At 47.5% G+C, this 9,297-nt stretch overlaps 1 pseudogene; it reads left to right on the plus strand.

Annotated features, from left to right (window-relative positions):
- Positions 1 to 7,155: 7,155 nt before the first annotated feature.
- LOC123076093 (protein MLP1 homolog) lies at positions 7,156 to 9,050 on the plus strand (annotated as a pseudogene).
- Positions 9,051 to 9,297: the final 247 nt, after the last annotated feature.

The raw sequence follows: 9,297 nt of genomic DNA on the forward strand, positions 1-9,297 counted from the left end.
TCCTTGTCTTCAACCACCATTGTGTAGAGACTTGGTGATGTAGAAATTGCTCAAGATATGAGTGAGTTGCAATTTCGTGGATTTAGATTCATCCAAGTACCTACAAGGGTTAGATAGCATGCAAGGGTGCAAGAATATCCAAGACATATAGATAGCATCATGAAAGGAATATCAAGGATTAGTCAAAGGCTCATGCCTTGCATGTATCCAAATGGAGTTCCTACTCCAAGTTTGAAGCATCAATGATGTTCAATTCACCTCTCAAACGGCAAAAGACTTTCTCATCAAGCGGTTTGGTGAATATATCCGCTAATTGCTTATCGGTGCGAACATGCTTAAGATCAATGTCCCCTTTGGCAACATGATCTCGAATGAAATGATGACGAACTTCAATATGCTTAGTTCGAGAATGTTGCACGGGATTGTGAGCAATCTTAATAGCACTTTCATTGTCACAAAGCAATGGAACATGTTTCACATATATCCCATAATCTTTAAGAGTTTGGGTCATCCAAAGTAATTGAGCACAACATGATCCAGCGGCAATGTATTCCGCTTCGGCGGTGGATAAGGATACCGAGTTTTGTTTCTTGGAGGACCAAGACACAAGAGATCTACCAAGAAATTGACAAGTACCCGAAGTGGACTTTCTATCAACCTTGTCTCCGGCATAGTCCGAATCGGAGTAACCAACAAGATCGAAAGAAGACCTCTTAGGATACCAAATGCCAAAATTTGGTGTGTGTATTAAGTATCTCACTATCCTTTTCACAGCCTTAAGATGACACTCTTTAGGGGCCGCTTGATATCGTGCACACATGCACACACTTAGCATAATATCAGGACGAGAGGCACATAGATATAACAATGAACCAATCATAGAGCGGTAAACTTTTTGATCAACCGGTTCACCATCCTTAGTCAAGTCAAGATGTCCACTAGTAGGCATGGGTGTAGACATACCTTTGCATTCTTGCATATTGAACTTCTTGAATAAGTCCTTGGTGTACTTTGTTTGAGAAACAAAGGTACCTTCCTTAGTTTGCTTGATTTGCAAACCAAGAAAGAATTTGAGTTCACTCATCATAGACATCTCAAACTTCTCCGACATTAGCTTTCCAAACTTCTCACTAAAATGAGGGTTAGTTGAACCAAATATAATATCATCAACATAAATTTGGCACACAAATAGTTCTCCATTAACCCTTTTAGTAAAAAGAGTAGAATCAATTTTTCCAATTTCAAAGCCTTTTTCAATAAGGAACTTGGTCAAGCATTTATACCACGCTCTAGGAGCTTGTTTAAGACCATAAAGGGCTTTGTGAAGTTTGTAAACATGATTAGGTTTCTTAGGATTGACAAAGCCGGGAGGTTGCTTAACATAAACTTCCTCCTCAATTTCACCATTTAGAAAAGCACTTTTAATGTCCATTTGGTACAAGGTGATATCATGGTGATTAGCATAAGCAAGTAAGATGCGAATGGACTCAAGTCTAGCAACGGGAGCATATGTCTCACCATAGTCCATACCTTCGACTTGAGTGTAGCCTTGGGCGACTAGGCGTGCTTTGTTGCGGACGACTTGACCATCTTCATCTTGCTTGTTGCGAAACACCCATTTGGTACCAATGATGTTGTGGTTGTTGTCGGGCTTCTCGACCAATGTCCACACTTGGTTTCTCTCAAAGTAGTGTAGCTCTTCATGCATAGCGTTAATCCAATCCGGATCTTCCAATGCTTCTTCAACCTTCATAGGTTCAATGCTAGAGATGAATGAGTAATGTTCACAAAAGTTAGCCAAACGAGTTTTAGAGCGAGTGATTCTCCCGGTTTGGATATCATTGTAGATTTGCTCGACGGGATGGTCTTTGGCGATTCTTGCTCGAACTCATGGAAGCTTTGGCTTGGCTCGGGGTGGAACATCTTCTTCATCTTGTTCTTCTTCTTGGCCTTCTTCATTGTTGACGTTGTCATTCTCTTGTCGTGGTGGAGAAGGGGGTTGTTGATGTTCATCTTGGTGTACTTCCTCGTTTTCTTCGTCTTGGTGTGTCCCACTTGTGGATGCTTCCGTATCAATTCTTGGTTCACCTTGTCGTGAGGTAGAAGCTTCCACTTGGACGGACGAGGTACTCTCCTTCACCTCCGTTGGACGAATCTTGCCAATAGACAAGTCTTGGATTGCTTCCGAAGGGTCTTTGTCTCCTACATCAATTGGCAATTGCTCTACTTGCGAGCCGTTAGATTCATCAAACTTCACATCTACCGTCTCTTCAACCTTTCGGGTGAAATTGTTGTAGACACGGTAAGTGTGAGAGTTTGAGCCATAACCAAGTAGGAAACCTTCATGAGATTTAGGAGCAAATTTAGAACGATGATGCTTATCAAGAATGTAGCACTTTGAGCCAAATACTCGAAAGTATCCAACTTGGGGTTTGTTACCGGTGAGGAGCTCGTATGCCGTCTTGCCGAGTAGCTTGTGAAGATACAAGCGATTTGTTGCATGACAAGCTGTCTCAACCGCTTCCGCCCAAAAGTGTTTTGGAGTCTTGTACTCATCAAGCATCGTTCTTGCCATCTCAATAAGAGTCCGGTTCTTTCTCTCAACAACTCCATTTTGTTGAGGTGTGTACGTAGCCGAGAACTTGTGTGAAATCCCTTCTTCGTCAAGAAACATATCCACATTTGCGTTCTTGAACTCCGTTCCGTTGTCGCTCCGAACCTTCTTGATCTTCACGTCAAATTGATTTTGGGCCTTCCTAGCGAAGTTTTTGAAGATCTTTTGGACCTGCGATTTGTCATCAAGAAAGAACACCCACGTAAATCTTGAAAAATCATCAACTATGACTAGACCAAATGAGTTACCACCGAGACTCTTGTAGGCATTGGGACCAAAGAGATCCATGTGAAGTAGCTCGAGTGGTCTTCTCGTGGTCATGATGTTCTTCGCGCGATGACTTCCTCCAACCTGTTTTCCTGCCTGACAAGCACTACAAAGTCTATCCTTGTCAAATATGACATCTTTTATTCCAAGGATATGATCACCTTTAATAAGCTTATCAAGATTTCGCATGCCCACATGACCTAGCCTTCTATGCCACAACCAACCTTAGAAGATTTAGCAATTAAGCAAGTTCTAGGTTGAGCCTTTTTAGTGAAATCAACTATGTAAAGATCACCTCTATGTATACCGGTAAAGACCATTTTATGATTGTCTCTTCGAAACACTTGGCAATCTACCTCAGTAAATAGGACATTGAAACCGAAATCAGCAAGTCTAGATACTGAAAGTAAATTGTACCCAAGAGATTCAACGAGCATGACATTTTGTATGGAGCTATCATGTGAGATGGCCACCTTACCTAGGCCAACCACCTTACCCTTTGAGTTATCACCAAAGTGACATACTTTCGAGGGCCGTCGTTTTCAGCAAGCTCACGGAACATATCTTTATCTCCGGTCATATGATCAGTACATCCACTATCAAGGACCCATTCCTTTCCTCCAGCCATGTAGCCGCAAAGATTTGCCATAAGACCAAAGTGTCTCATTGCATCATCAAGATCATAGTCACTATCATCATCCTCATCATAGTATCCATGTTCAACATCATCTTGTGATTGATCAACTCCTAGAGAGGGTAATTCATTAGATAAATGATCATTCTATGGTTATCTTTATGAATTCTAATAGCTTCGGAAATGATATTGCTAATGATTCCAACATCTCCTTTGGCACGCATGAGATTGGTAAGCTCAAATAGACAATCACCAAAGCTAGGATCACTAGAATTCATCTTACTCAAGGCAATAGACTTATGGAGAATTTCGTCTAAATTTTTCAAGGAATAATTTGGAAATCGTTCCTCAAGAAATCTCCATATAGTATAGGCACAATCAAGAGTAGGCAAACTAGCAATCAAATTTTTGGGCAATCCTCTAATGATAAGATTGATAGTTCTAAGATTGCGAATCATGTCAAGATCCTCTTCGGGTGTAGGATGCAAAGGATCAATATGAGGTGCACAAGGGCTAGTAATGTACTTGTTCAAATGATATTCATTGAAAATCTCAAGCATTTCATTTTTCCACTCATAGAAGAACTCTCCATCAAGAATAGGCACTCTACGTCTAAGACTCCCCAAAGTAGACACATCCATCTTCCTCCAAAGGTGTTTAAACCAAGGCAATGGAGACCAAAGCTCTGATACCAATTGAAAGGATCGAGAAGAGGTGTCTAGAGGGGGGTGAATAGACTCTAATCAAGAAAAGTTGCAGTTTTTAATTTCTTTAAGTTGATGTGGAGTTTTAGCACAAGTTTAAGCATTCACAATACATATCAAGCAAGCATGCAAGCATACAAGAGTATATGAGCAGCGGAAAGTAAAGCATGCAAGTTGCAAGAATGTAAAGAGAAGGGATTGGAGTGTGCAAACGCAATTTGGAGACACGGAGATTTTTTATCCGTGGTTCCGATAGGTGGTGCTATCGTACATCCACGTTGATGGAGACTTCAACCCACGAAGGGTAACGGTTGCGCGAGTCCACGGAGGGCTCCACCCACGAAGGGTCCACGAAGAAGCAACCTTGTCTATCCCACCATGGCCGTCGCCCACGAAGGACTTGCCTCACTAGGGTAGATCTTCACGAAGTAGGCGATCTCCTTGCCCTTACAAACTCCTTGGTTCAACTCCACAATCTTGTCGGAGGCTCCCAAGTGACACCTAGCCAATCTAGGAGACACCACTCTCCAAGAAGTAACAAATGGTGTGTTGATGATGAACTCCTTGCTCTTGTGCTTCAAATGATAGTCTCCCCAACACTCAACTCTCTCTCATAGGATTGGATTTGGTGGAAAGAAGATTTGAGTGGAAAGCAACTTGGGGAAGGCTAGAGATCAAGATTTATGTGGTTGGAATGGAATATCTTGACCTCAACACAAGTGTAGGTGGTTCTCTCTCAGAAAATATGTGTTGGAAGTGTAGGCATGTTCTGATGGCTCTCTCCACGAATGAAGAGTGGGTGGAGGGGTATATATAGCCTCCACACAAAATCTAACCGTTACACACAAATCACCAAACTCGGTGGGACCGATTCAAAGAACTCGGTCAGACCGATTTGGTTCATAATGTGACCGTTAGGTGTTTCGGCGGGACCGACTGGATCAACTCGGTGGGACCGATGTGCTAGGGTTAGGGTAAATCCAAAAATCAGTTTGACCGATTACTCAAACTCGGTGGGACCGATTTGGGTAATAAGCGAAACAGAGAGTTAGCCAAGCAAACTCGGTGGGGCCGATTGCATATCTCGGTGGGACCGAAATTATTGCAATGGGCGACAGAGAGTTTGCAAGCCCATCTCGGTGAGACCGAGATCCCATCGGTGAGACCGAATTGATTAGGGTTTCTGGCAGTGGCTATGTCAACTGAACTCGGTGGCTCCGGATAGAAAGAATCGGTGGATCCGAGTTTGACTTTTGGTTTGAGACATATGTGGATGTGAGAAAGTAGTTGAGGGCTTTGGAGCATATCACTAAGCACTTTGAGCAAGAACCTCATTAAGCAACACCTCATCCCTTCTTAATAGTATTGGCTTTCCTATGGACTCAATGTGATCTTGGATCACTAAAATAGAAAATGTAGAGTCTTGAGCCAATCCTTTGCCTTTAGCATCTTGAAGGGGTTCCACATCCTCTAGTCCATGCCACTCCATTGTTGACCTTATCTGAAACATACTAGGTAGAAACATTAGTCCAATAAGAGATATGTTGACATTAATTACCAAAATCACACAGGGAGCACTTGTGCTTTCATAAGCACTTCTCCCATTGCAAGAAAGATCAATCTAGTAGGCCAAACCAAACTGATAATTTGAAGAGACTTGCAAAGATAACCAATCATACATAAAAGAATTCAGAGGAGATTCAAATATTGTTCATAGACAATCTTGATCATAAACCCACAATTCATCGGATCTCGACAAACACATCGCAAAAGAAGATTACATCGAATAGATCTCTAAGAAGATTGAGGAGAACTTTGTATTGAGATCCAAAGAGAGAGAAGAAGCCATCTAGCTAATAACTATGGACCCGAAGGTCTGAGGTAAACTACTCACACATCATTGGAGAGGCTATGGTGTTGATGTAGAAGCCCTCCATGATCAATGCCCCCTTCGGCGGAGCGCCGGAAAAGGCCCCAAGATGGGATCTCACGAGTACAGAAGGTTGCGGCGGTGAAAATAGGGTTTTGGCTCCGTATCTGATGGTTTGGGGGTACGTAGGTATATATAGGAGGAAGAAGTACGTCGGTGGAGCAACGAGGGGCCCACGAGGGTGGAGGGCGCGCCCAGGGGGGTAGGTGCGCCCCCTGCCTCGTGCCTTCCTCGTTGATTGCTTTACATAGACTCCAAGTCCTCTGGATCACGTTTGTTCCAAAAATCACGTTCCCGAAGGTTTCATTCCGTTTGGACTCCGTTTGATATTCTTTTCCTTCGAAACATTGAAATAGGCAAAAAAACAGCAATTTGGGCTGGGCCTCCGGTTCATTGGTTAGTCCCAAAAATAATATAAAAGTGTATAGTAAAGCCCATTAAACAACCAAAACAGAATATAATATAGCATGGAACAATAAAAAATTATAGATACGTTGGAGACGTATCAAGTACCATATAAAATACAACGAAATCTACTCTCGGTACCATTACGTATTCATTCTACTATTGTTAGAGCATCTCCACTCGCCTCCCCAACAGGCCCCCAAGGCGCCATTTTAGCGTCGGCGACGAAAAAACAGCCCAGTCGTGCCCCCAGGTCGTTGTTTATCGCCGGTATGGGCCGAAATAACAACTAGCGAACCCAACCCCCTGGGGGGCGCCGGCCGAAGCAAAAAGGCGCGTGGGCCAGCGCTGTCGGCGACACAGGCCTATTTCCCGCCATTTTCTCCCCCCTTTCCCTCCATTTTCCCAGTGCTTCCCCCTTCTCCCCCGCCGCTCCCGGCATTCTCCTCTCATTCGGCCGCCGTGCCGCCGAAGAAGTATGTGGACCCTCGCGCCGCCACCGCCGATTCCACCCAGCAGAAGCAGAAGAAGGCGAGGGTGCCGATGGCAAGGCCACCCGGCATGTCGAACGCCGCGTGGAGTGCGGACGTTCAACGCCGGGATGAACCTTGCGCCCGGCCACTATGCGCAAGCCGCGTGGAGCCAACAGAGCGTCGCGTCGCGGACCAACTTCTCGCCACCCCCGCCGCGATGGGGGTATGCACCCTCGCCTGGCTACTCCGACGGCGACGCACATGGCGGTTTCAACCCTAACATCACCTTCTCGCATGATGCACCGCCGCGTGCCTCCCCCTGCGGCCTGAACCCCGACCAGCGCACTCCCTCCCCCGCGTTCGTCGATGGCCATCCCACCCAGTACATCTCTTCACTGCCAGCGTACTCAGCCTTGCCTAGGCCGCCTCTGTGCCGAGGCACCCTACCCTTCGCGCACGGCTCGGCGCCACAGTTCGTCAATACCGACGCCGACATGGACGAGATCATCACGAGCGGCTCGGTGGCCGCCGCTTCCTGCCCCGGGTTCCACGTACAAGACGAAATGAGGGACACCACCATCGACATGGACGACGAGCTCGACGATGCCGAGGAGGTGGAGGAGGAAGAACAGGCGGAGCCGGCGCCGACGACGAAAGGGAGAAAGAAGCGGGCGGCCAATGCCAGGCAGGGCGAGCCTCGCGTCAAGTGAACGTCCAAGGAAGACGAGTGCCTCGCCGAAGCATGGAAGACCGTCAGCATCAACCCGATCACCGGCTCGAATCAGAACGCCAACACGTACTGGAGAAGGATCAAGACGGCGTTCGATGAGCGCAAGTTGGCCGACCCCTACTTCGCCAACATCCACATGGAGCGCGGCGACAAGGCCATGGAGAACCATTGGGCGATCATTGAGGTGGCCTGCAACAAATGGCTTGGGATCGTCGACGAGGTCGCGGCTCGCCCGGAAAGCGGCACCAACGTCGAGGGCCAGGTATGGTCATCGGTCGCCGGCCCAATTCTTTTTGCCCGCCATGTACTTCGCTGACACTTGTTTTCGTTGTGCAGATGGTTCTGATGTTTAACATGTATCGCCAGGACAACAACGACCAAAGTTCAAGGTCTTCACGTGTTCTCCAGGATTGAGTCGTGCGAGAAGTGGAGGGAGGTCCGGCTCACCCTCGCCAAGGCCAAGGAGACGTACAAGCCGGACGTGCCTGCACCCGGGGCGGCGGATGGGCGCCCTGATGGCAAGAAAAGAGCCAAGGTGGTGAGGGACACGACACCCGCTGCCGAACAACTGCAATCATCGATCGAGCAGTGCATCACCGACGCCAAGAACAACGCCGCAAAGAGGGAGGAGAAATCCGACGCGCGGTGGTCAACGTTGATGACGAAGCAGGACGTGAAGCTCGACCTACTCCGGACCAACGTCGCCGCGAAGAAGAGGAAGACCGACCTGGCGTTCTTGATGGCGGCAGACATGTCGACGATGGACGAGCAAGTCAAAGCGTGGTACCTGGCGGAGCGCGGCCTCATCTTGAACCGGATGCCCGGGCCGGCGTCAACCACCGCCCCCTACGCCCACGACGACACCAACGCCGACGCCCAGCCCCAGCCCCAATGAAGCGGTGCCGACGCCAACCACCAGCCCCAGCACAGAAGCCATGCCGACGCCGAGCACGCCTGCGTCCACGCCAACCCCGGCCAGTCCTACGCCAGAGGAGCCCGCCATTTGATGTGTCCCGTGTCTATGCTTTCCTTCCTTTTGATCGCCGAACTTTCGGGTATCTTTGATCGCCGAACCGTGGTTCGATTGTCGACTTGTGGCATGGGGATAGCCGAACTTGTAGCGTTTTTTTTACAGCGGGAAAGACAAGTTTGAATTTTTTGGGCGTCCGGGGGCCGAACCCTGGGGGCGCGGCTGGGAACTTGATCACTCCCAGGGCGGAAAAAACGCCGGCGCAAACGCGAAAACGCATACGTCGGGTGCGCTGGGGCCGAACTAGGCGAAGATGCTCTTAGCTGAAACCTCACCCCCAAACTCCTGCGCACACAAAATAAAAGGTCATGAGCAGATAAACTCCCAGCCAGCCCGAAGCTGACAGCTCAAGGACAAGAACGTACGTGACCTATGGGCCATGGTGTGCTACTGCTACAAAGAGTCTTTAATTTTCCTTTTAAAGGGATGGGCCTCTTGCTTTTTTTGGTGCAAAAGGTTTGCAGTCCTATTGGCTGTACTACACTAGCTTGGCGCGTCAAGCCACTGTAG

Source organism: Triticum aestivum, chromosome 3D (assembly GCF_018294505.1).
Source record: "Triticum aestivum cultivar Chinese Spring chromosome 3D, IWGSC CS RefSeq v2.1, whole genome shotgun sequence".
NCBI classification, from domain to species: domain Eukaryota; kingdom Viridiplantae; phylum Streptophyta; class Magnoliopsida; order Poales; family Poaceae; genus Triticum; species Triticum aestivum.